The sequence below is a fragment of the Perca fluviatilis genome, chromosome 13 (assembly GCF_010015445.1).
Source record: "Perca fluviatilis chromosome 13, GENO_Pfluv_1.0, whole genome shotgun sequence".
In the NCBI taxonomy this organism is placed as follows: domain Eukaryota; kingdom Metazoa; phylum Chordata; class Actinopteri; order Perciformes; family Percidae; genus Perca; species Perca fluviatilis.
The window spans coordinates 2,556,130-2,583,201 of NC_053124.1; the positions used below are offsets into that span (position 1 = coordinate 2,556,130).

The 27,072-nt window shown below is 40.6% G+C and overlaps 1 long non-coding RNA gene across 1 annotated transcript; it reads right to left on the reverse strand.

The window, feature by feature from the left end:
* Positions 1 to 3,239: 3,239 nt before the first annotated feature.
* LOC120570856 lies at positions 3,240 to 27,059 on the reverse strand. Its single transcript, XR_005641150.1, has 3 exons — positions 26,157 to 27,059; positions 23,756 to 23,871; positions 3,240 to 4,665 (listed from the first exon to the last, which is right to left on the reverse strand). It is a non-coding gene; the product is annotated as an uncharacterized LOC120570856 (long non-coding RNA).
* Positions 27,060 to 27,072: the final 13 nt, after the last annotated feature.

The window sequence follows — 27,072 nt, forward strand, 5'->3', positions numbered from 1 at the left end:
GCCATGCTGGACAAAATGGTGGCACCTGGAGCCAGAGCTGCAAAGGGTGGCCTAATTGGACTATACCACTGCTCGTCAAGTCTAGGCATCGGCCTGTTGTATGCCGAGGTTTCAAAAAGTCACGGTTTCAAAACCACTAAAATTTTCGGTCATACCGTTCCTAAGGTATGAGCTGTTTTTCATGAGTTGTCATGGATAGAAAGTGCAGTTTAGAAATCCCTCTCCCTGCCAGTATGCAGTGTGTTTAAAAAAATACATTGTGTTCAATGGAAAAAAAGTTGTTTGTTTTTTACCCAGACATTTGAAAAATAATAAATGTATAGCTGTCATTGCAATACTGTAAAACTGTGAAACCGTGATATTTTTGCTCAAGGTTATCATACCGTCAGAATCTCATACCGGCCCATGCCTAGTCAAGTCATGGGGGAGCTTCATTCTTTCGGTAGATATCTTGTCACTTGATTTACATTGTATACGTATTTTTGTTTTGATTAATGTTAAGTGGGAGATTTTTTTTTTTTTTTAAATAAGTGGTTTGTTTTGTTTATGTTATTTGTAGTGTTTTATTGTTAGTTTCCCCTGTGTGTCAGAAACTGGTCTGATCAACAAGTAAATACTGTACGTCCCCTCGGTTTCTTCTTTGTTAGTTCAGTTGTATGTTGAGTTTGTTGACGTTCTGTTTAGTTGAACTCTTAACCAAACTTATTCTTCATTTTAGTTTGTAAACCGCTTGCGTTGCTATTTTGTGTGTCTAAATAAAACCCGTATTTTTCGTTCTGCATGGCCCCCTTGGGCCATATTTTTACAATACACTTTTTAGATTTTGTAACTATATATTTTAACCGGCTAAAGGACTTCAAAAGGATTCCAATGACACTTAATGGGGTGGCTGCCAATCGGAAGGTTGGTGGTTCGATCCCTGGCCCTGCAGTCCCATGCCGAAGTGTCCTTGGGCAAGACACTGAACCCAGAGTTGCCCCCGATGCTGCGCCATCGGAGTGTAAATGTGTGTGAGTGTTTATCTGATGAGCAGGTGGCACCATGTATGGCAGCCTCGGCCACAGTGCATGAATGCGTGTGAATGGTGAATGGTTCCTGTACTATGTAAAAGCGCTTTGAGTAGTCGTTAAGATAGAAAAGCGCTATATAAATACAGTTCATTTACATTAACTTAACTAATTTCCCCCTCTCAAACATGATTAGTCTCTCTGCCCAGCCTTCATATGGAAAACTAGTGTTTTTAAAGCCTGAATAATGTAGTTGTCCCATGTGTGTACACTGCAATAAATACAGAGATCTGTTACCAGAGATAATCAGTGTAAATTTGATAGAAAAATCAAAAACCAATGAATAAATTAATGAATGAATGTCAGAAATGAAGGTTTTTCACATTCACTTCGCTTCATAGTTGGAAGTGAGATGTTCACTCTGGACAGAAATAAATTAGCAAGTGCTAAGTGGGCAGATGTGTCTTGTTAACTAAACACTTGTAAAAATTGGGTAATGTTTTTACTGCTTTTAAATGGACTAGGAGTGCTCTTCACTGACTGGATTGCCAAACTAAAATTGCTAGAGGAGCTGATAACTCCCCTAATAGAATTTTATGAGGATGAACTTCAGTGGAGGGTTTCAATATTCATCATTTTTTGACATAGAATTGTCAATTTAAAGATACTGAATATCCGCTGTTAGCAGCTTTGTTCCAAAAAAACATGAGCTATCAACCCCTTAGAAACATTAATCTGACAAAGCTGTATTGTGCACAGCACCAAGCAGGGGGCTGAGGAGCGTTGTGAAAATGATCCTCTGAAAGAGCAAAGTTTGAAAATGAGCCAGCTGAAGGATGACCAGTGTGTGCCAGCAAGTCTCGTGTCATCAGCATCAATAGCCAATGTGAAGACCTTCAAACATCCCAGCCGGGCGGCTTATGACCTTTCCCCAGGGATCGCCATGGTGACAGTGTGCTGAAGCAGCGGGCCATACTCTCACAGCACTGGGAATTTAAAGTTAGCTTTATTATCTACGTGTAAGATCTACTAAGGCCCTCATTTGAGATATAACACAAAATAGGCAACACTGTCTGCAAATGGAATATGTCGGACAAAATCAATTGTGATCTATGTAAATTCCCAAGTGCATGGGCTTGTTAATGTGAATATGCCATACGTTTTTATGATATCAATTCATGTGTGTCTTTATATTTCAGTATTCTTCTCATTGTTATGTACACTAAGGCATGCATACAGTTGTATTTTAGCATTTTAAGATCGCTTACCTTCATAACGGACTGGAGCCAGGCATGTGGCGGTTGATGGTCAGCAGCTTTGCCCCTAAGCTATGGGGGTGCCCAGACATTCATAGTTTTTATTGAAATATCTCAACAACTATTGAATATACTGCCATGAACTTTAATACAAGATTCATGTTTGGTCAACTTTGGAGATTCTCTGGCTTCAAAACAGTAGCCAACAAACAAGTGGGTGACGTCACAGTGTCTGGGTCCACTATTTGTATACAGTCTATGGTTCAGATAGAACACAAAGCCAATTTAAGTTAAGTTGGTAAGAGTGCATACAAAGACAAAGGAAAGACTCAATTACGAGCTAATTCGCCCCAGGACAGTGCAAATTGACACAAAGAAGCGTACGTGCCAAGTGGCAACTCTGTAAAGAGAAGCCAATACGGAAGCTCCTTAAACCTGCATTCTATCTAATTTCCAGCAGGGGGTGACTCCACTGGCTTCAAAAAGAAGTCTGTTTCCATAGTCTATGGGGAAATTACATTACTTCTGCCTTTATTTATCACCTCAATAGGTGAAATTATGGCCTCAATCGCTAGTTTCATGTCTTCTTCAACACAGCATGATGTTCATTTTGTTTGTTTTTTTAATAGACGATAAAGCAGATTATGCTTTAGGGGGCGTGGCTACACGCTGACCTGTCAGTCATGATAGATTAAGAATTCATCAAAGTTAATTGGAACCCTTTGGTTGCATAAAAAAAAGTCTTGTTCAGCGTTCTGCCAACCAAGCTAGCTGGCTAGCACTAGCTGGTTTAAGAGAAAGTCTGCCGATTCTTAACCAGCTCTGTGTACTGGAGTACATGCTGATGAACGGCACCGGTACCAGAGGTCTTCGTTTACCCACCTGTAAAACTCTGCTGGTGATGTAACGGAAAAACTCAGTAGCAGCACAACTCATTTCACATATGTAAAGAAAGTTCTGGAGACTTTAATGAATCACACAGGAGCATTTAATAAATTCTTAATTGAGGACACAATTAAGGTAGACAGTAAAGTTTAACCACAATGTGTTACTGTGCTGTTACTGTTCCTGTCTTCCTGAAGGAGTATTTAAACTCATGCTGGAGGCGTTACGTTTAGCTGAATCATCAATATAAACAAAGATATTGCAGGCGCCTGAAACCCAGATGCTAAAGCCTAGTCCAGCCTATATCTCTGTGGCAGGCCCAGTGACCTCCAAAAGGAGACAGTCCTGAAATAAAACATTTCCTTATCACGCAGCTGCCTAGATTCCCTGAATCTATGGACACACAAAGTTGAAGTACTCCTCGGCTGTGAAAGGTTATGAGGTTATGTTGGACACCGACCTGAATGACACCTGTGGTACCTCTATCTCAACTTACATAATAATACCTTTATTTCTAAAGCACCTTTAAAAACAAAGTTTGCAAAGTGCTTTGACAGACAAGCAAGGCATACATAGCATGAGTCCGTAAGCTAGAAATTCCACCACAATTTCAGAAGAGTTGAAAATCGGCAACTTTCCCTCTTTAGCGTTTAGCTTAGCACAGTGCCATTGAAACCATACACCATCATCCTCCCCAGCTCTGCCCTTTTGTGCAAATATGGTCACTTCTGGCTCCAAAATACCAAGATGGTGACGGCCAAAATGCCAACTCCTGGCTTCAAAACGGCAGTCCACAAATGAATGGACGACTTCACCAATGCTACGTCCATTTTTCATATATGGTACGTACAGATTGACGGATCTTTTAACTTCATTGTTTAGGCCGGATAATAACAGTCAAATAGGTGTTAAGGACTTTAAAATTTGCTGTTTGTCTGTTCTTAGTATTGTTAAAATGTCTATCCTCACTCATTGCTTACTTCAACTATGTCATTTTAAAAAAAAATTCATGTTGTGGTTATTTTTCATTAACACAGATAGTAGTGCTGTGACTCTGGACAACATTATTATGTCTACAGTTAATCTATTTTTATTTATATTCCCTATTTCTTGCTTTTGTTAGGGAACTATCTGTTCCTACAGCCAGAGATCAAACAATGACATATTGTCTTTAAGTGTGTACAGTACTGTATATGGATGTATTGTTGTGAGGTACGTTGCTTGGACACACAGATGTGTTCTGAATGACATGTCCTCTTGTTGTGTGTGCGGGCTGATTCGCAGTCACAGTGAGTCAGCTCTGGTGCTTCAGCTGGCTTTGAGAAAACAGCCACAGATGCCTGGTGTGGAGGCTGAACATTGGACTCCTCCTCCGCCTGGACCTGTTTATTTGTCATCCCACAATGCACTGGAAAATAGGAGACAGGAGGGAGGAGGTGGGGTTGTTTAGAAGAACAACAGCAGGGATCCTTCAGCCAAATGGACGTGTTTACTCTGGGATGTTTCCTCATCAGTCACTGTAATAAGAATAAATAAAAAAAGGGGACTTTATTCAGCAAACAGTCAAACTCTGCCTCTTTAATCTGACAACTTTTCCAAATCATAATGTCTGGGGATAACACATTACTGTCTATTAAATTGTGTACTATTAGATGTAGTGTCTGTTAGTCAGTTTAGAGGGAACTGTGTTCCTGAACACTCCCTGATGTGATTGTTAGGTTTAAATTGGATTTCAGCACTTGCTGTGTGATCTTTGCTCTTGTTTATAATCATAAAAGCCACGAGATTCAATTTGGACTCACTTAGGCCTCAGAATACAACACCCATCTGACATTCATGATTTGTATTTTGTTGAAATGAATTTAAAATAACAAGGCTAGACTCTAAACACCTAGTGATCCCAACCATTACAACCATGCATCATCTACTGTAATTGAGCAAAAACAAAGCAACCAAAGTAATAGTGGGCAGCTTGTGGAAAAACTCCCAGAGCACTGTCAACTTCCGTTTTGACTGTGTGAGACTGAGCCCCCAAAGGAAATGTGTGTATTAATAACTCCTGTTCCTCATCATTATCACCCCGGTGAAAACAAGAGCAGCAACAGCGTCATGAAAATAAGCCCTTCAGGATGATTCATTCACACACTAAGTGTGGAACAAAGACAGCAAAGGAGCGCAAGGGGAATTTTCTCAACACTGTTGATGTGTTTGAGGCGTGGTGTGAAAACAAGAATGTCCAAGAGGACTGTTATACCCCTTCCCCACCAAAATTTGTGCATATAAGCAGGTTTTTTAAACCCGGGTAAACCCACGTTAGATTCCTTACCCAAGTTATTTTTTTTCTGGTATGTCAAGTTCAATGTCAAAAACGTGCCAGAAAACAGGAACTAAATAGTAGAACACAGCATGGAGGCGCGTGACAATGTTACAGTGGTTACTCATTTTTTAAAATTTGTTTCTTATTCAGTCTCTATTTTAAACTCGATGCCGACTAATTTGGATCGGAGCTGGAGCTGATTAATACCTGTGAAAACTGCAGTCATTTGTCCCTAGAATGAATGCCGATGATGGTAATATGTGATTTATTCACACGAGTTACTTGCGTATGGTCTGAAAAGACCTTAAGATAGTTTTCTTCAGGGTCAAGAGTAACCCAGTGGTTGTTGTCTGTACATCCACGGTTACAGTGCAAACAGGAACTTCTATCAGCTATTGCAGTATTCAGATTCTAAAAGCTGCGGTGCCTCTGCTAAATAGCCTCGGGAAGGAACTTGTTTTGGTGGAACATGTGTACGTTCAAAAGTAGTTTTAGTCGTGCAACAGAAAACTCAGATTGGACAGATAGTCTAGCTAGCTGTCTGGATTTACCCTGCAGAGATCTGAGGAGCAACTGCTCCATAGTCCTCATAAATCCACCGGAGTTTAAAATTCCAACACAAAGAAAACGGAACGTAACGGACATCCAGCTGAAAAGAGTGAAATCCGGCGGAATTTTCGACGGTAACGGAGCAATCCAGGAAGTGGAATGTCGTGGATGTAGACTAACTGTGTTTACTGTCTCTTAAAGCATGAGAGGAACTGCAGTTCTCAACTCATAACATATTTATGAAAAAATTAGGAGACCATGAAAACATAACTTTTCTTTTGTTACTTACACTACCAATACATTTTTTTGACATCACTAAGGATCTGAATGTTCCAACAACATGGTTATCATATCCCTGAAACACTGGCCACTCTTTTCTATCCACTCATATACAGATACTTGTCGTGTGTTGAAAAAATAATTCATCATGCAAACGTCAACACAGGCCTTATTTCCCTAGTTTTGCTATCATGCCAATTTATTTTCAATCTTGCCGAGAGTTAGATGAGAAGACACAACTCTCGTGTCTGTACAGTAAATATGAAGCCACTGTCAGAAGCCAGTTAGCTTAGCTTAGCACAAACGCTGGATACAGGGGGAAAGAGCTAGGCGGGTTCTGTCTAAAGGTAACAGAATCTGCCAGCACCTCTACAGCTAACTAATTAACATGTCGTGCCTAATGTACTTTTTCAGTACAGAAAAACAAAGTATAAAATGACATGTCATATTTTTACAGGGGAACAAGACTCTAGAAACTGTACAAGCTAAGCTAACACCTGGGTCATCCCTATGTTCCCCACAGCCCTATGTTCGCTCAAGGAATCCCCCCCCCCTCCCCAATTAGGCCCTGTGTTCCCTCATTTCGTCGTATTTTATGTTTTGGATATGTGACCTTGTATTGATTTCTGCAGTAATACTGATCATCTAGGTTTAGGGCTGAGGGAACAAAGGGCTGAGGTCCCCTAACGCTGCTAGCTGTAGCTTCATATTTATTTTGATATTCTGATCTAATTCTCTGCAAGAAAGCGAATATGCATATAAGCGCATAATATATGAGTCTGTGTTCGGCACATGTGGTTATGAAACAAAGGATCATTCTATTCAGCCGATATGGGGGTGTCTGTTTTTACATAGAATTGCTTGTTTTTTCCCCCCCAATAAATCATGATATATAACCTATTTTGGTATAAATATTAGCCTATTAATAATACTGTTCATAACAATTACAGGTAAGTGGCAGTACTCAGTACTGGTGAGTACCAGACCATTTCAGGCACTGTGTATAGTAAATACGTGTTGTTTTAGCTTAAGATGGTTATTTTTGGCAGAAACCTGTACATATATGAATGTTCGTGCTCTGAAGAATGTTGAGCACCCAGAGGCATATGGAGGGCTGCAGCTGTGCTCACAGAACCACAATTAATATGTAATCTGGTAATGTAAGTTACTGCTTCAACTGCCACACCTTTAGTTAAACCATTTCCAACATAAAAACAAAAGTGGCAGCAAGTGAAATTGTCATACCATAAGATGTAAAAATGTCAATTGTCTTTGGTTAATGCTAGTTACCTATCATCCCTCAATATAGCATATGCATATTCTAATGGCTGAATGTGGACTTTATGTTTCTGTGATTAATGAGCCAATCTCCACAAACCTTGCCAGTAGGAAGCAGATTATATAATGTGTCCACTCTTTAATTGTGTTGTTCTGACATGGGGATCAGCGACGCAGGTGGCTTTCTGATGTAGTTTGCATATTCTCTCTGTGTTTGTGTAGGTTTCCTTTGGGCGCTCCCATTTCCTCTCACGATACAAACACATACAGGTCAAGTTAAATGGAGACTGAAAATTTCCCACAGGTGGAATAGATCAGGTATTTCCCTACCTGTCACCCAATGCATGCTGGGGCGGCTCCTTGAAATACAATCCCTGTCCATTAGTTTACGAGTTTTTTGGGGGGGGTTTTGTTCATTTATTCAAATCAAAATTTGGAACAAATAAAATGTAATTTGTTTGGCTTAATTTAGTTTAATGGTTATTAATGTATTTGTATTGATTTTATCTTCTAATTTTCTCTCAGGTGCAATGTCAGGGATTGCTTTGTTATGTTTTGAAGAAAAAATGGAAAAAAGGTCCAAAATTTGGCACAACAAAATTACTCCCACCAGACACAGCACCATCTGATCCAACAACAGGCATTTAAAAGCCTAGAAAATCCAACCAGGAAGAGAGAATTTAAAGAATGTCAGTTTAAATGTTGTCTAAACATGCAGACACCAACACAAAGTAATAGAATCCATGCTCTCAAACTATACTAATGATGGTAGTATGTTATGAATCTGGAAGGATAATTCATTATTTATCTATCAATCCTAAACAACTCACCACCTCATTTTGGTTTGAATGCATAAAGTGACATGCTACGTGCTTTGGCCACAGTGTTTGTGATAAACAGTCACGCCAATAAAAGTCACTGGATTGAACTGTGAGTCAGGGAGCGTCTCAGGACGCTTGGCATGTAGCACCATGCTGAGGCGTGGATACCGGCAGGGGGTGGGGGGAGGGGAGCACCGCTCAAACTATCTGTGCTCTGCTGAAGCACACAGTAAAAAAGAGGAAGCCGAGGGAACGCAAACAAAGACGCAGCCCAACGGCTCACTCACCACATTGCCAGGAAACCGGGTTGGGTTTTAGATAGAGGGGGGAGGGGAGCCGAGGAGGAGTGGAGGCAGTAGGAGGAGGAGGAGGAGGAGGAAAGGGAGAAGGAGACCAAAACCCAGCAGGTGTGCTCCGGCAGCATGTAATGTGTCAGCATGGCTCTGTGCCGAACACACTGGAGCCTCTGCATGAATAAAAAACATACAGTGAATTCCCAACAAGGTTACAGTGATGTTGATTTATCACGGAGCTGTTCATTCCCTCAGCCCTAAGCTTTGGCAGAGTCCCAGCATCTAATATCATTTGCTGCCATCCAAATTCTACACTCGCTCATATAAATGATCGAACATTTGTCAGTGTGACAACTGGTTAAACTGAGGTTGCACAACTATCAGCTTAGAGGGGAAATTGGTCCAGAATGCTACTCTAATATGATTTTCAATTCAAGTTTCACTTCATCTTACTGTGTTACTGTAGGGCGCCGGGCTGCATAGTCAGCTGTCAAACCTGTTACATCACATTAGGAACAAGAACGGAAAACAATGGATTAAAAACAAATAAAATGGCACCACAGTATATAAAAAGTACTACTTTAAGTTTTCTTTAATTAAAGTGATTTTTAAATTTGTGAACAATCCCAGTACTTTGTCCATATGTCACAAAAACAAATGCTAATAGAAAAGCCACTAGGGGATCAGAAAATGGCAACTACAGGGTTGCACAGCGCAAAACTACTACTAAGCGTTCGGATTTTCATTTGTAGCCCAAGTAGTATTGACCAATCCAGTTTGAGCGGGCTTTGGTTGCATACATAGGTAAACAGTCTGTAATGACCGAAAAGCAATCTCGGAACCCATTGGCTATTGGCTGACAGAACGTTGTCTGGACCTTAAACACTTAAAAAAAGTATCAACAACAACCTTATGGAAGAGGAAGTCAGCCCGGATATCCGCTGGCAACACCGGAACCCAAGAAATATTGGCCGTTGCCCCCAGAAGCTAAATCGTCATCAGAGCCAATGGGTTCTGACATTTGGGTCATGTCCTCTGTATTTCTTCTGTAAATTTGGTGGTGTTAGCATTAGTTTTAGACTAGATATATTCAAATGTAGCTACTTTAAGACCAATAAAAGGTATTCTACTCCTGGTGGAGTAGAAACAGCTTTGAAACAGCATTTTTAGTGACTATATTTTTGGTGTTTAGGGGGCTGCATTGGGGGGATTTAGATTTGACCTCTGTATCTCGAAAATCGTGGCTACGGCCCTGCAGCAGGTCAAAGCTGAACCTGGGAAGTAAATCCATAAACTGCTATGGATGTCTACAATGGACAGTTTGGGTAATAACTTTACAGTTTAACTTGTTGTTGTCTCTTCTTAATAAGTTGAGCTAACCTGGTGGTTTCATCCAAACGGTGTCACTTGTATCTCAGCAATTAACTACATACAGTGTTGTTATTACAGATAGGAATAATGGACAAAACTATATAAATGAGACCAAAAATTAAATGAACCAAAAAAACTGTTACTATGAGCCAGATCTCAGTTATAATGACAGAAAATACTGGCCTCTGCTTTTCTAACAGACGCCATTACTTATCATTCACCATGAACGTGAAGTTATTTGCAACAACAATGGAGCTGTCACATGGGTGTAGTGCTGCTGTTGCAGAGGTGCCTGTTTTCCCCTCGGACAGCCTCCCTCCCCTCCCCTCCCCTCCCTTCAGTCTTCCCCTGTGCTCCCTCCTCCCCCGTCCACGTGCTCTCGCTCATCTGGATGGGTATGAGCAGGGCTACTTCAAACACGTGCTCTGTGCCACCCTGCCCCCCTCTTACCACCTCTCTCACTATCAGCCTCTTTCCTTTGTTCAGCCCATCTTGCTCTGTGTTGTGTGATTTCCTCAAGCCTGGGAGACATGTGATCACTCTGCTGGATACCAAGAACTCCAGGCAGCCAGTGTTTTGGAAGAGGAGGAGGAGGAAGAGAAGGAACAAGGAAAACAATCTGACTCAACCGGCCGACTATGAGGACATTCTGTGCGACCTGAGAACATGTAGACTCTGACTAAAGTCACTGGTTACACTTAACAGGAATCATTCTCAAATGATATACTTGAGTACACTACGTAGCGTACACTACCACATTTCCCTCGGCCTTGAAAAGGTGCCACTGTTGAGCTGCAAGATGCAACTCAATTTACAACTCAGTTCACATCAACAGTTTAGTTTGCATTTCAAACTGTTTTTTTTATATAAATAATAAAAGATTGTACGTGGGTAAATAAATCTTGAACAGTACTGCACACAGGACAGGATATAAGGGCAAGCCACACCTGCATAGTGTGACCCTGATATTGTTTTATGACTTAATTGACTGAATAGTTATTTAGCCACTGTTGGGGCGGTGCTCTCGGGTTGGCAATGTTGGTAGGTCGGTTGGTCCATCACTTTGGTCCAGACTGAGCTCTAACAGCAGAGAAGGGTTTTCACTTATAGAATTGCGAAGAGGAAGAAGCTATTTTGGGTGAACAAAAAATTCACAATTGCATAAGAAAGTGCTTCTTTCATAACAATGTAAAAACGTAAGGTGAGCATTGAACAACATCTCCCAAGGTGCAAGAAATAGCCACTCAACAAGATTGGAATACTGCTGTATGTGCCACTAATGGCGGGAAGGAACTAAAGAAAACGCCTTTTTTAAATTAATTCACTTTTAAATCATTGGGAATTTAAAAAGCTCACGTTACTGTATTGTGTGACCAGTTAACATTTAACATTTAATGCAGCGTTTTCTTTTGTGGGGTGCAAATGTTTCACTAACAAGTTCCTTTCCGAGACTATTTAGCAGAGCCTCGTCGCTGCGTCCGGAGCTTAGCGCCTCCCAGGACCATTGGGATTGATTTAAAAAAAAAAATGCAAAGACCCTAAAGTTTTTTTTTTTTCTCCTATCCCAGAATGTATGTGTGGTGTCGCCAGACCTTACTCCACAGCGCTGTCTGTGGATAGATTATAGATTAAGGAAGACATTTAAGTTTCCAGTCATACACAGTTTATGTTGATTTGACACAATGTACTCCATCATTGGAGCTATACATTATGGACCTGCCTTGGTATTATTTCTGATATAGTTTCAGTTGGTTTTGTTTTAGCATATATGCTATATTATATCGTACAATTTGATGATGATGCATACAGTTTTTATTAACCAAATTTACCATATTAACTAATTATACATTTATGTGCAAACTGATTTTTGTAATGTATGTCGTATGTAATGAAATGCATAAACAATACATTTGAAGTGGGCTATATTACCAAGAAATGCTAATTAATATATAAATATTTTAACATTGCCAGACCTTCCTCCACAGCCCTGTGGAGGAGGGTCTGGCAAGTCCACACAGCATTCTGGGATGGGTGTGATTTATTCACGTATGGTCTGAAAAGACCTTAAAGGAACACGCTGACTTATTGGGACTTTGTCTTATTCACCGTATCCCCCAGAGTTAGATAAGTCCATACATACCCTTCTCATCTCCGTGCGTGTCGTAACTCTGTCTGACGCAACCACCGCTAGCCTAGTTTAGCACAGATCCTGGTGGTAACCGGCTCCACTTAGCCTACTGCTCCCAATAAGTGACAAAATAACGCCAACATGTTCCTATTTCCATGTTGTGATTTGTATAGTCACAGCGTGTACAAATAACAAGGTCACATGAGACACAGCCATCTCCTAACCGTATACATACTGGGGACTATATTCTCAGAAGGCGAAGCACTGCTACTTGGGCGGAGTGATTAGCGCAACACCTGAAAAGCACTTTTGTTAGTCTCTGCTCCTCACCACGGGACTTCTCAGGTGCTGCGAGCAAATCACGCCGCCCAAGTAGCAGAGAGTAGCAGTGCTTCGCACAATGGTCATGTCATGCATAAATGTTTTTTTAGTGGTGTGAATTGTATTATGCTATAGCAAAAGGTGTTTCTATTATTTAGTCTACCCCATTTATATCAATGAGGTTAGGCTAAATAGCAGAAACACCTCTCTGTATCATGGAAAATATAGTAACTTATAAAGTATACTGTTTCTTTGCAGGGAGTATACAGTAAATCAACATACTCACCTGCACAGTGCAAACCAAATCAAAGCACAACTTTATGGTGCTGTCAGTTATAGTTAACACAGAGACAGCAAAATGTTTATTACACTTGGTTTTCCTGGAACTGCTTCACCACCATCAATAATTGATTTTAAATTTTTTATGGCTGTGAGCAGTTTCTCCTTTTCCTTGGGCATTGAATTGAGGGAGAACAGTGTACATCAACAGCACACTCAAAATCAAAGAGTGCATGCTGAAATTTATGGATTTGAGACATAGCTAAATATAAATATATACACTAAATATTACAGAAGTGAATGAGACACTGTTGACTGTATTCCCTTTAAGGACCAATGGTTTCACTTGCTGTAAAGACTATTTTGCTAAGTTCCCAAAGCCAAGAACCTTGTCTGACTATGGATAGCTTATCAAGACACGCAATAGATAACATGTTGATGTTAACATGTAAATGTGCCACTGCCAGCTGTTTTAAATAAAACTATTGAAATGCAAATGAAATGGCCTTCTCTATCGGAGAATTTGAGTTGATTCAAAAAGGTTGTTGACGAGTGTTGTTTCAAGAACTTACAAGTATTATGTAAGTTGTTTTGTTCTGTAGTGTCAGGCCATATTCAAATTATACTATACGAATATTTACTATTTAGCAGAATTTAGGAAATTATATCAATTATATCCTAAAAAAAACTGGACCTTTTCGTGAGCAAATGTTTAAAGTTTAAAGAGGACACAATGAATTACATGTAGTCTTAATAATATCCAGGGACTTCCTTTAAAAAGTAACCACCCGGCAGCTTGTTATTCACCTTATCGTGACTCTTCTTCTCCACAACAGTTCAACAGCACGTCACAGGCCTCGGGGGCTGGTTGTTATCCTGGCTAAGAGCAACCAGGCCAAACACAAGTTTCCTAACATGACCAAAGTGATGAGAGCGCAATCTAAATAACAGGGCGGAGAAACAGCATTCCAAGAGTGCTAAGAATAGCAAACTGGACCCTGTGCTCTCGGCACTAAGTTCACAACTAGTCTTAGGCAACAACAAGCAAAGTGAGTCTTATTACTTTGCCAAAACTTTGCCAGGTTGACATGTATGCTGAGCTATGGACTTTTGTAACTGAAGCTCCAGACCAAGCTCATTTAAAGGTGCCAATAAAAGTTAAAGCCCGGTTGGATTTTAAGTTTTAAAGGTTAGGGTTATGGGGTTAGGGTTTGTAAAAAGTTAGATTTTTCTTTTTTTATTATAAAGCAGGTGCTATATATACTATGAAAGTATTAAAATGCTGAATCCACAGAGAAACGCACACATCACGTAGTCAGAAACTGTGCCTTTAAACGAGCCATTAGGACTTCCGTACAGTTGTGATGTCACAACTATACTATATATAGGTAGGAAGTTCCGCTGCAATGTTGTATAGTCATTACCCGGCTGCAATGACGGTGCAGGGACTCATGGAGCACAGATGCAGAAGATCCTAAAACGCTGACCAATCAGAGCAGACTGGGCTTTTTAGGAAGGAGGGGCTTAAAGAGACAGGCGCTAAAACAGAGCATTTCAGACAAAGGGGGAATACAGATATATTCAGACAGACAGCATGAGGAAAATAATGTGTTGTGTGTAATGTGTTTGAACATTAAAGTGTGTAAACTAGTGTTCTAGTAGAAACCCCAAATACAAGTATGAACCTTAATATTCACATCATTTGGGACCTTTAAATTGCAGGCCATAACACCAGAGCAATGGCTCATTAATCACTGGAAATTACATTTTAATACATGTAGAAATTTCTTACATCATATAGTAATCTGCGAGTAAAACAGTGCTTCTAGCAGTAATTGTGTTGGCATTTTAAAAAATTTAACAGCTACTAGAGGTGAAAGTTAAACTAGATAAAAGAAGAAGAGATCTTCCGTATACCATCTACATTGATTTATCGTCCACACAGGGAGGGACGTTCATCAAAGGAAGTGACTGCGCTGAGCCTGTAAGGAGTGATTCTGGCAGCAGAAGTGTCTGTGCTGAGCTTTATTGACTTGCTGGATCTGGAAAACTGCATCCCCTGCACTTTGATCAAAAAAAGGCAAAAGCTAAAAAAGATTAATTGCATAATAGGTTAATCAGTTTTCTTTTCCATGCAGTGTCATACATCTTACGTGTGCACTGCCACGCACCACCTAATGCTTTGTCCACACTGAACATGAAGTGAATTTTTCACCAACGCACTCAATAGATAGAGGAAATAAATATTGTAGCTGTCTGTGGGCCGTGAAATTCACCGAGCTGTGTGCGCCTCTGGATGATTTAATGAACCCAGAGACGACAGTGTTCGGTTAACCGACGTATCTGGGACTTCCACAACCTGCACAAAGCTGCAAAAGTGCGTATTTTGGTCACCGTTGATAACGGAAAGAAACGTTATCTACATGGAGCCCCTCTCCTCTTCGTCGAATATAAAGAAAATTCCTAAGGTGGACAGAGCTGCTTTATAAGCTGGACTACAACTGTGAAGAAAGAATCAACTTTGTTTTTTATTAGCTTTTCATTCTTTATTATTGGCAAATCAATGGTAAAATACATATGTTTTATGCTGGGTTTGTGTATGTGCTACATTGGAAACAAGATAAACCCCAATAAAAGAAGCACATACAGATTTCTCCTGTATCTAATGTATTTGATGTATTTTGTTACAGAGTTGTTCTCAGCCCTTCACACACCTCAGCCTTTCTGTCCATTATCTAATTGTTTTCATTAGGGAAGGGAATTTGAATTGAATGTTACTGACATGTAAACATGTAACCAACTACAAGATTTATCTTAAAAAAAAAGACAAGAGAAAGAGCGAGAGAGTGCAGAGTTAAGCGTGATTGATTCTTCTGCGTTAAATCTACACCGTGGCTACACAGAGACACGGACCCTACGCCAGACCCTACGCCATAGACTGTTGTGCACCTCACGAAAAATGTAACTACACATCGGTCGGCCGTGGCTTGGTAGTGTTGCATTTCCCCCGACTCATTTCCTGGTTCTCCTTCTCCATCAACAACATGAAATCAAGGAGAGGGTTAACTTCTCCTGCTCCAGATTTCTCACCGTGGTCAGAAAGAACAGGGAGACACTTTGTTTCTCTCACTAGAGACTCTAGAGTCACTACTCACTCTGAAGATAATCACCATCACTCTCTCACTCGCTCTACCACACACTCCCCAAACACACACACACATGCTGGCCCTGCTATTCTCTTAAAGAGATTGACGCACACACCAAACTTCAGGCCTTACGTAGGCTACGGCGAAAGCTCTGCGTGGAGCCTGCGCACAACCATAAATCACGCTGTAGGCGACGAGAGAAAGCAAAAGCCTTAGACTGTATTTGCTTATGTAACGTCATTCTGTGCAATTCTATGGTTTTGCAGTATGAAACTACAATTGCAGACTGGAGTCTCTGTGAACAATGACGACACAGGAGGTTAACCTGTGACAGTAGTGTCATATGAATGAGTCAGACACAAGCATAACCAACATTTATTAGACAGACGTCGTACATTATGTCTGTCTTCTAACAGCGTCATCGCCATTCTCTTGGAAACGTATTTCAACAGAGGAGACCATGCAGCAGTGACTCATAGGGCATTAACACAACTCAGTATGAACAGACAGTCTTGAGATAAACAGACACATTGTGCCACTATTATTAACACTGTAAAAAAAAAAATCCCATCTGAGCAAGTAATTCAGTCTGTATTTACACTGAAACTGCCAAAAACCCACTTCCTGTTTTCCCTGTTGTGTTAAGGCCTGATCACACCAGCTTTTAAAATGATACATTTTTTTACGGCAAATTCAATTAATTCCAGTGGAATTGCACTGATTTGTGGATTTGCTAAAAAAAAAAAAAAGGTAAAGTAAATTGCAGTAAACTGCATTCCTTTTTTCGATCTCAGACACTAAAATCCGTACTGTCACCAATCACATGCCATCTTGACAGTGCTGACCATTAAGTGGATGAAGAGCTAGAGAGTTCAAAATGGATGAGGCTGTCGTAGCTGTGTTGCCCCATTAACTTTTCTGTCAGTGTATTAACTACCCCAAAACAGCTAGTTTGTTTGCTAACTGAATATGAATACAGTGCTCAGCATAAGTGAATTCACCCATGCTAAAGTTGACTAAAAAGAGGAATAAAAAAATCATCTTTTGATCTTAATGCCTTAATTAAAAGAAATGAGGAAAAATCCAACCTTTAAGGACACCAACTTTCTTTGTGAATGAATAATGTATTGTAAATAAATAAATGTTCTTCCTTAAAATACAGGGGGCATAAGTCAGTACACCCCTATGTTTATTTGTAAAGGCCAGTTATTTCATGGATCTAGGATACTATGCATCCTGATAAAGTTCCCTTGGCCTTTGGAATTAAAATACCCCCCCCCCCCACATCATCACATACCCTTCACCCTTCACCATACCAGAGATTGGCATGGGGTACTTTCCATAAGATCATCTCTCAATGCAAATCAAACCAGTTATTAGGAAGAACATTTATTTATTTACGATATATAATTCATTCACAAAGAAAATTGGTATCCTTAAAGGTTGGATTTTTCCTCATTTTTTAATTAAGGCATTCCAGTAGATGATTTTGTATTCCTCTTTTTAGTAAACTTTAGCATGGGTGTATTCACTTATGCTGAGCACTGTATATATTTAAAAATCCAGGGGGAGTAAACAGAATAGCAGAGAGAAAAACGACTTGCTTTTTTTGGCCTCTGCAAAATAGCCTCTGGAAGTAACTTGTTTTGGTGGAACATGTGTACGTTCAAAAGTAGTTTTAGTCGTGCAACAGAAAACTCCGATTGGACAGATAGTCTAGCTAGCTGTCTGGATTTACCCTGCAGAGATCTGAGGAGCAGTTAACCATAGTCCTCAGAAATCCACCAGTGTTTCTGGGTTGAGTGAATTCAATCAACTGCAGTTTCTATTGACGGTAGCTTGGCTATTTAAAAAATGGCGGATTTATGATGTCCTGTGTCGCATTAGTGACATTTTCCTCTGACCAATCAGTGGCCTGCAGTATTTTAACTCCACCTTCTAGTATCGGCTCAGCTCGCTCGGAACCTCGACTGAGGTGGTACCAAAATGAGTACTGGTTACTATCAAAAACTTTTGTCAATAGAAAACCCCCCAAAAAAGCGAGTCCTGTCTAGCCGTACCATGCAGTGGAAAAACAGCATGAGTCACCAAGCTTAAAACTAACTGGACCAGTTTATACACTTACACTTTATATTTTTTATTATCTGCATAGTCACATTTGTCAATTCCGGTCTGGTCTACAAGAATGTGGAGTGCAAAAGCATCCAGAGGCAAGCTACTTGTATTTGAAAGTATTTCACACTTTGGCACTTTTGCTGAGCCTGCATCAGCACGGAAGTGTACCAAATCCAGTTAAAGCTGCAAGCAGCGTTGGCTGGCCCTCACACCTCCTTGCACATCAGGGTTACTGGCGGACGCTGTTCCACGCGGCTGTGCATTTGCGCAACCGTCGGACACAGGTGTGCAAATATTCCAACTTATTTTTTTTTTTATTCAATATATTCTGAGTTTATTTTCCCTGTAATATCCCGACCTTTATTTTCCAAATATTCCATATATCGCCGTTTGAGATGGTGTATTGCAAATGTTGTACCAAATTTAGGGGGCGGGGAAAACCATCATGAATGAAAAAGCAACTCTCTGCTGAGTTCAATGATACCTCACTCAAGAGTCTACGATAAACGTGTGACTAGTTATGGAAGGGGGCGTGGCTTAAACACAGGGGGAATTCATAAAGGGGGCGTGGTCTGAGTAAATGGGCGTGGTTAAATTATAGGGGGCGGCTCAGTATCACATGTGGACCGCACATTATAAGTTTCATGTAAATCGGATGATGTTTGTCATATAAGGCTGATTACCTGTTGCCAGCAGGGGTCGCTTCTTCATTCATCGATAAATGCTCAAAATGGCTGCCATGGCACGCCCACACCGTTGGACGAAAACTCAAGCTTTTAAAAACTGATCATTGTTGAGGTCTTGAGATGGGACAAAACTAATTTGAAGTCGATAGGATAAAATCTCTCCAAGTAGTTTGTAAAGTCAAGTCAAGGTGTAAAGTATAGCACCTTGACTTTTAGGCCTACTTCCTGTTGCCACTATGACCATGGCTATGACTTTAAGTAAATATCGGCCTGTAAATGTTTTCAAGGTTAGACTCGTATGAATCCTGAAAAGTTTTGAGCCAATCGGACAATGAACACTCAAGTTACAGCCACTTCCTGTTTCAATGGTGAAACGCACAAAATGGCCGCCCCGCCAAGCCTAGGCCCTCATGATGAAAAGTTTTTCTGTTAATAACTTTTCATTTTTAAGGTCTTAAGATGGTACATACCAAATTTGAAGTCGATCAGACGAAATCTCTAGGAGGAGTTTGTTAAGTACGACACGTGGAAATGGGCAAATACGCACTAATTTCAAACTTTCGAAAATGGCGGACTTCCTGTTGCGTTAAGGGTATGGTTCCAATGACGTTTTTTGTACTTCTTGATACAATACATTTGTATACCAGATTTTGTAAGTGTACGTGCATGGGCTCAATTCTTTAATGTCTGTAGGGGGCGCTAGCGAGCCATTTTTGAACAACTATTTACAAAACCATTAAAATATAAAATTTTCACCAGGCCTGATGCGAACGCCAATTTTGGTGAGTTTTTGAGTATGTTAAGTCCCTCAAAAAGGCAAGTCATTGCGCGTAATAATAAAGCGTAATAATAATTCCTTCAGTTTCAATAGGTCCTTCGCCGCTGTCGACACTCGGGCCCTAATGATGGAAAGACAGACAGACAGTTGTATGATTGGTATGTGGGCTAACACTTTAAATCAGTCAATACTTGTAACCAACGACTTTTTTTTTTAAACAAGGTCTGTTGGACCTTGCTGTCAGTTCCTATTGGTATCAAATATGAGTTGTGTCCTAGAATAGATTTGAACGGTCATCCAAAAGAATCAGACGGAAGCAGTGAAGGCATGTCAACAGAGCCACAGGCACTTATCAATGTATCAGTGTTATTTTTCTCGATTTAAGTGAAAATACAAGCGCCAGTAGGGATGTGATCACGCTCAACAGGTCCTTTCCAAAAATGAACCCACACGACGAAACCGAAGAAAATCCAGTCGTCATTTAGCAGCTAGCTATTTTGGTCCAGGCTATTTCTGGAAGTTCTAGAATTTCCGAAAGTTGCCTTGCTGATGCTTGAAATGTTTGAATTTGCTACAATTTGACGTCTCCGGTCTCTCTTTTTGCATCTGATCTTGAATGTAATGAAGCGTGTGATGAAGTGCAAGCTTTACTACATGTCGTTCGGTGGTCTAACAGTTAATAGGGGTCCCCTCTGAATACACTACACAGCGTGTACATAACACACTACTAATAAATAGGTTGCGTCGATCTCAAGAGCTTGAACGGTTGCTGAGAAATTCGCAGGACAGACCGAAAGAGACTCCATCCATTTTAGTTAGATAAGGAAAGTTAATAGGATCAGACCTGATCTTGGCAGGCAGGGCTTGTAAAGGTTGTCTAATGGGGGTTAGGGGTTGGTGTGTGGGGATGGGGTGGGGGTGTTGTTGGCCAAATGGAACCACTGGAGCACAACACAGCTCACACCAAGAGAACCAGGAATCTGAGAGCCGGCCCTCCCCCTCCCATGCAAACAGACATTAGGGGAGAAACAGCACCTCCAGCACCCATGCATGAACGCACGTGGTCGCACACACACAAACACCGACTAATAAAACAACATATGCTCCTGTTTCTACTACCTGGAGCAGCAGGTGGGACGCCCCTCCTTACTGAGGATAGCAGGAGGAGGGAAAGGGAAGAAGAGAGGAGGCCCCCCCTCTATTGTTGGATACTCAACAAGGAAGTGAAGACTGTGGTTAGACGGATAAAGGCTCATATTGTGATTTTTGTCCTCTGTTGATGTGATGGCTGGAATGCACGTACATTTTTCAATTCCAAATCTTTTTAATTGGGTTAAATATATGCTACATTATTAGGGGTTGAATCATGTGTCAGCAGTGGAGGTTTAGTGTCTAAATATTTTATTTCGCAGAGCCACTTGTTTAAGTGAGCTCAGTAATGGCTTTTTTAGAGTGTTTTGTAGGGCTGGGTACCGAATTCAACACTTTTTAGGCACCGACCGAATTGCCTCTAAAGTATCGAAAATGTTGTCGTCATTTAATACCCAATTTCAATACCCTAAGGAGTAAATCTCATCAGCGTCAGCGAGCAGCATGCTTTACCGAGATCTAATAATGCAGCTGATTGGCTGTTTAACGTCACGTCATAGAGGCAGGCAGCGCCGGATATTAGGCCGATAATCAGGTAAATGATCTGCCGTTGATCCAGACAACATATAATGTGAACATGCCGTAGGATTTGGGCATCAGGCATTGATTTTTTGAGTTGTAGTTGTTTCTTTTTTCAGAATTATTAAAAAACATTTCTTTTTTTAAGTAGCATCCTATAACATTAAATTAAGCAGGATTTCAGCCTCCTGTTTTCCACAAATATCCTATGTAAATATCATAAAACCCAAGTCGACACACCAGCTAACTACCGCCAAGCAACTTTCACTGTTGTGTTGTTACAGAATAGAATAATAAAATATATCCCGACTGATGTACTGAAGAAGTTCCCATTGCAGAGACAAATGTGAAAACACCTGTAATCTTCATATTGATCATAAATATCATACACAGACTGTCTAATGAATATGCCACTCATACAGCTCAATGACTTGTGAGAGGCAGTTTGAGTCGCCGGAGGACACATAGAAACACATTTTACTGTACCTAAGAGGCAATTTATTCCAATGACCTTTTTACAAATCTATTTCGCGGCGCTCTCTGTCTGGATGAGGGCAAGTGGCAGAGCGGGGGCTGCAGCTCGTGCACTGGTCTGTTGTGATTACCTCGTGTGTGGCTTTGCCCTTCTACTGGCAATAATTGCCTTTTGCAAAAACTGCATTAATCATGTTGTGACAATACATAAAGCCCTTATTGGAATAAGCATTCAAAGTAGAGACAGCGTAAATGGAGCGGGGTGGACTGCGGGGGCGGGAAGAACGGGGAACAAGAAGCAGTGAGTAATATGAAACCTAGATGTATACGGTGTGCGGAGGTACAACAAGTAAACGAGTAGGCTTCATAGAAAGAGAGAATTAGTGCTGTTGTTGTCTTTGTTCTAGCAGTTGCACATAAACAAATGACATCCAAGCCGTCCTCCTACCTTTGCATAGAAGCTGTGGTCATTACATAATGTGGCACGCAGTCCAAAACACCCGATGATATTCCCTTGACAGCATGTGCTGGCTCAAGGCAGAGAAAGATTAGTATGTAGGACCACCGAGTCATGAGTAATGATCAATAACCAAGAGAAACAGTTGCATTGGTTAACTGTCAGAACACATTTTCTATCTCTCTCGGACCAGCAAGTAACTCTCAGACAAGCAAATGAGGTCAAATAAGCAGAGTAGTCTGAAGGGTTGTCACATTATTACACACAGCCATGTCTGACAGCACTGGACAGCGTTCAACAAAGCAGTACAGAGATGACTGATGTGTTGTCCTGTAGAATCTAGGAACAGACATGTTATATTACATGTAGAAGCATGCATTTAAAAATTACACCTAAAGGACAAGTTCGACATTTTGAGAAATATGCCTACTCGCTTTCTTACCACGAGCAGCAGGCTAGCTTAGCTTAGCACAAGGACTTGAAACAGGTGGAAGCAGCTAGCTACGACTCTATCCAAAGGTTGATGCTAGAATGGATGGTCCGGAGGGACGGGCGAAGGCATGACCCGCCTCTGGTTGGTTGATCAGCTGGTTAGGTTTTGGTCTTGATCAACGGAAGGTTAAAGCCTGACATCCGGCGAGTGAGATGTCAGGCTTCGACCCTCACCTTTTGCTCTCTCTGCGCCGCCGTTCTTATAACGCTTCGCTACGGGAAACAACAATAAACTTTGAGCTAGCAAGCTACATGCTGAAAATGGCAAGTTTTGAAGAAAATGTGTATTGTGCAATGAGGCGATCCCTGGTTATTTCAGGGAATGATTGTAAGGATTTACAAAGAATATGTTTCGGGCATTTCCTCTCTAACTGGGACGTTTTGGAACCGATTGGTGGGATTGCTGTGGACCAAGTACAACACGGTGATACACTGGTAAAGCTAATGAGGTTTAACCATGTATCAGCTAATTTAAATTGCTCACATTACTGTATTGTGTAAACAGTTAACTTCATTTGGGTTTTTTTGTGGCATTTTCTTTTGCGGGGTGCTAATGTTCCACCAAAACAAGTTCCTTACTGAGACTATTTAGCAGAGCCACCGTCGCTCCGTCCGGAACCTAGCGCCGCCCAAGACGATTGTGATTTCTTCAAAGAAATGCCAATAAACCCAGAGTGTTTCTTTTCTCCTATCCTAGAATGTATCAGTCTTGTAGCCAGACCTTACTCCACAGCGCTGTGGAGATAGGACCGGCAATGTGAGACTAGTTAGGTTTAAGGCATGAGGAGTGAGATTGGTTAAGGTTAGGGTAAGAATATCAGGTCAGCCAATCAGAGGCACAGCAGGGCGCATCACTGACTGAAAAACCACAAATTCAAAGTCCAGCTGTATTTGGCAGAACAAACAACATGAGCCTGACCCAAGCACTGCTGAGAACAACTGCTCATTGCAAATAAATGAATGAGGCTGTTGCCGCAGATCAAAACACACAGCATTGCCCCAAAAGAGAACAACCAAAAAACACAATGGTCAAGTGTATCGCGCATTAGAACGAGCCTGGAAGTCTGGCTGACTTTAGGGGCCCAAAAATAGGACACATTCCTCTGCAGCAGAGGGTGTGTGAGTGTGTGTGTGTATGTCAACAGGAATACATACCAAGCTCCTGCTGAGGGGGTTTGACTTTCTCCACACAGGGAGGGAGGCCAAAACAAAAGGACTGGCTGGTTTGTGCTCGCTCCAGAGCTGGATGGAGGTGGTTTGATTTCATCGTGCTGCAAAGAACAAGGCATAATGTTTAGAACACATGCTTCAGTGGAGTGTACTGTAGCTTTTGCATTGAAAGATTGTCAAATTGTACCTTGTAGTTTTGACCAATGCAAACAAGGTCAAAGAGGATCAATAAATACAAACATTAGTAAATAAAAAAAAAAAAACATTGACTGGGAAATTCATACTAAAAATAAATGTCTTGTTTTTCATCTGAAAAGTGTGGACATTATGGACTCATGTTTTTACAGTAAAACCAGGAGGAGAACTTTACCTCTATCTTGACTAAATGACTGTAACTACCTGTTATCCCAAAACGAGCTATGTCACTTTTGCTAAACAGCAGTTACTGTTGGTAATTACAGAATACATGCATACAGTATTACATTATATTTTATCACACATATGGACAGAGGACCCAGAGCCCAGACTCATCAAGGTGCCCCATTAAGGAGCCCATAAATTAATTCCATACTTTCTTTCCCATTTTTGTTAACCACAAATTTAAATCTCACCGTTTTTTTTACTGCTTTACTCACTACTGTATTCGGCAGGGCAGAAGAAAAACAAAATATATACATATGTATATATATATATATTGCTGCGGGCTTGGGCTATGCACCTGCCGTTTTCCTGTACTGGTGTTCCTACAGTGCTGTCTGTCTGGTACCCCTTGAAGGGGCACCTGACCTTTGACCTTTGGTCAGTAGACAGATTTTATAATTGATTTAGTTTGACATAAATGAGTCTGTTACATACATTTCAGAATATATTTGACATTTGAATTAGCGCTGACAGGATGTTTTTAGGTATGGTTGGCTCCATTGTGCTACAGTGTACAGGGCTACGCTTCTGCTAAATGGAATGAGAACAAAAGTCTGGTGCACACCACCTTGACGTGTTAAGGCAGAGATGCTTTTTCTTTTGGGAATCTTTTCTTCTTCTACAATTACTAGAGTCACTGGCATGTTAGCCAGCATGAAACAGAACCATGGACATCTAAAGATGGACATTAGCTTGTATTTAGTTTGTTGTTTGAGGATCTATACAATACATTTTCTTGGAGTTTAAGAGAGAAAAACACAAAGCTAGGTAAAGAAAAAGATATTGTTGTGTGCATTTCTTTTTGTTTGTGAGAGTAAGAGATAAACTAGTTTAGTGTGATGGGTTTATGACTGCAAAACTGTGCTGCTAATCTCAGTTTAAAGGATTAGCTGTTGATGTTTTAATACTGTCAAATAGAGTAAAAAACAGAGTAAAATAGCACTCCTTGTTACTAAAGATATGTTGTTGATGTTGCAGATTACTGTGTGGATTACAGCCTTGCATGGCCTCTTGTTACTCGGTTGTAAACTAGTGTTAAAGGCCAGTAGCACCAGGCTGGGTGTGGAGATCCTGATCGGAGTGTATCCACTCTGTTCAACTTCGACTGCTGCAGCAGCATCTGTGACTGGCAAAAACTAAATTGATCAGCAGAACCAAAGATATTGTCATTTTGTTTTTCTGCATTCTTCTTTCTAGTAAAAACCTGGTGCTTACATTACCCACAGTAGCAGTTCGATCAGAGAATGTGGGTGTTATGCTAGTAGCAGCTAATGTAGCCTTAAAGGTGCCCTGCCACACAAAACCATTTTTACTTGCATTTTTTGAAATCTGTTAGGTCCATATGGGTTTGTGTTATGTTGTGAATGTGAAAATGAACGGCTACCTCCTCTGTCAGCTCTAGCCACTGAAAAGAAATAAGCAGAGAAATCAGGCCAATTACAAAAGCTGGTCAGTCTGACATCATGTTGCCTGAGCTCATTACTATTCATGAGCTCGCCCAGTTGGGCTGGGTAAAGGATGCTGATAGCCAGGCTCTCATTGGCTAGCTGTTAGCCAATCAGATTCAAGCAGCTTAGCTCATTGAATATTAATGAGAACTGGCCCCTAACGCAAAAACGTGACTTGAGTAGAAGTTGAAGTGTTCTTTAAGCACCACACTTAAGTGAGAGTACTAAAGTATTCAAAAATGTTTGTATTTAAGTATTGCAAGTAGTTTATTTTAAAATGTACTACTCAAGTACTGAAAGTAAAAGTACAAGTATTGTGTTATGTAGTTATTAAAGAAAGCAGTCAAAAGTCAGATCAAATCATATTGTTTATATTATTTCAAATGTTTAGCCTAAAGGACACTCACAATTCCTTTGGCTGTAGCAGCTGTCATGAACCGCGGGTAGCTAGTTAGCTAGCTAGCGCTTACTGATAGCTCAAGCTGGTGTGCCATTTGTGTATTATATTTGTAACTTACCTTGATATGTTTCTTCAAATTCAACGGTGAATTTTTGAAGGCCATTATTTCGCAATCTTTCGGGAGGCAGAGTAGGCACTTCATTCTATATGAATTGTCTTTCACTTCGACAAATGAAAACATGGACTCTAAGTAGGGCCAGGGGTGGTCTCCTTCCTCACCCTCACCGCCACGATCACTTGAAAGTTGAAGGTGTTGAAGGTGGTGTTTCTGCTTCTTCCATCTCGAAACAAACTAACAAAGATCAAGTGTTCTCAATGTAGGTGGGCAGCAGAGTGAAAGGCAGAATGGGAGCACTATAACATAGTATTGCTTTACACCCCTGGAAATGATCTAAGCTAACAAAACATGTTGGTACTATTTAGAAAAACCCCATAATATGTTATTTATATTATTAAAGTATGTAATCAAGAGCTGTTGTAAATTGCAATTTCTGTAAAAATCCCCAGGACATATCCAGGATGTCCTCTTGGGTAATATCATACCATTCTGTCACTTGGGTTTGATTTGTTGGGAATACTGATGTCATCACATTTTTGGTTTTGGCTCCTAGTAGGCTTGTGCAATCCTGGCTTCTAAAAACAACATAATACGCTACAACACCAAGTGGTTTTGCCTATACATGTTGAGGGGAGTGTAATTGCTAAATGGATTATGTTCACTGGCAATTGTTTTTTTCCAATCCATGAGGTTGTTTCTTTTATACCTGTATGGATTCTTTTTTGTACATTACACTTCCACCCGACGAGTATTCGATCCATCTCCCATTCACTTCAATTGAAGCCAACGCCTCTCTCTCTCTGCAGCCATACGCTTACTAATAACACCCTTCTTTCCGTAGACCTGCAAAGAAGCATCATTGGAGATCCATAATTCCAGTCGTAGGCTACAAAAACATTTTGGTTAAAGGTGCTCT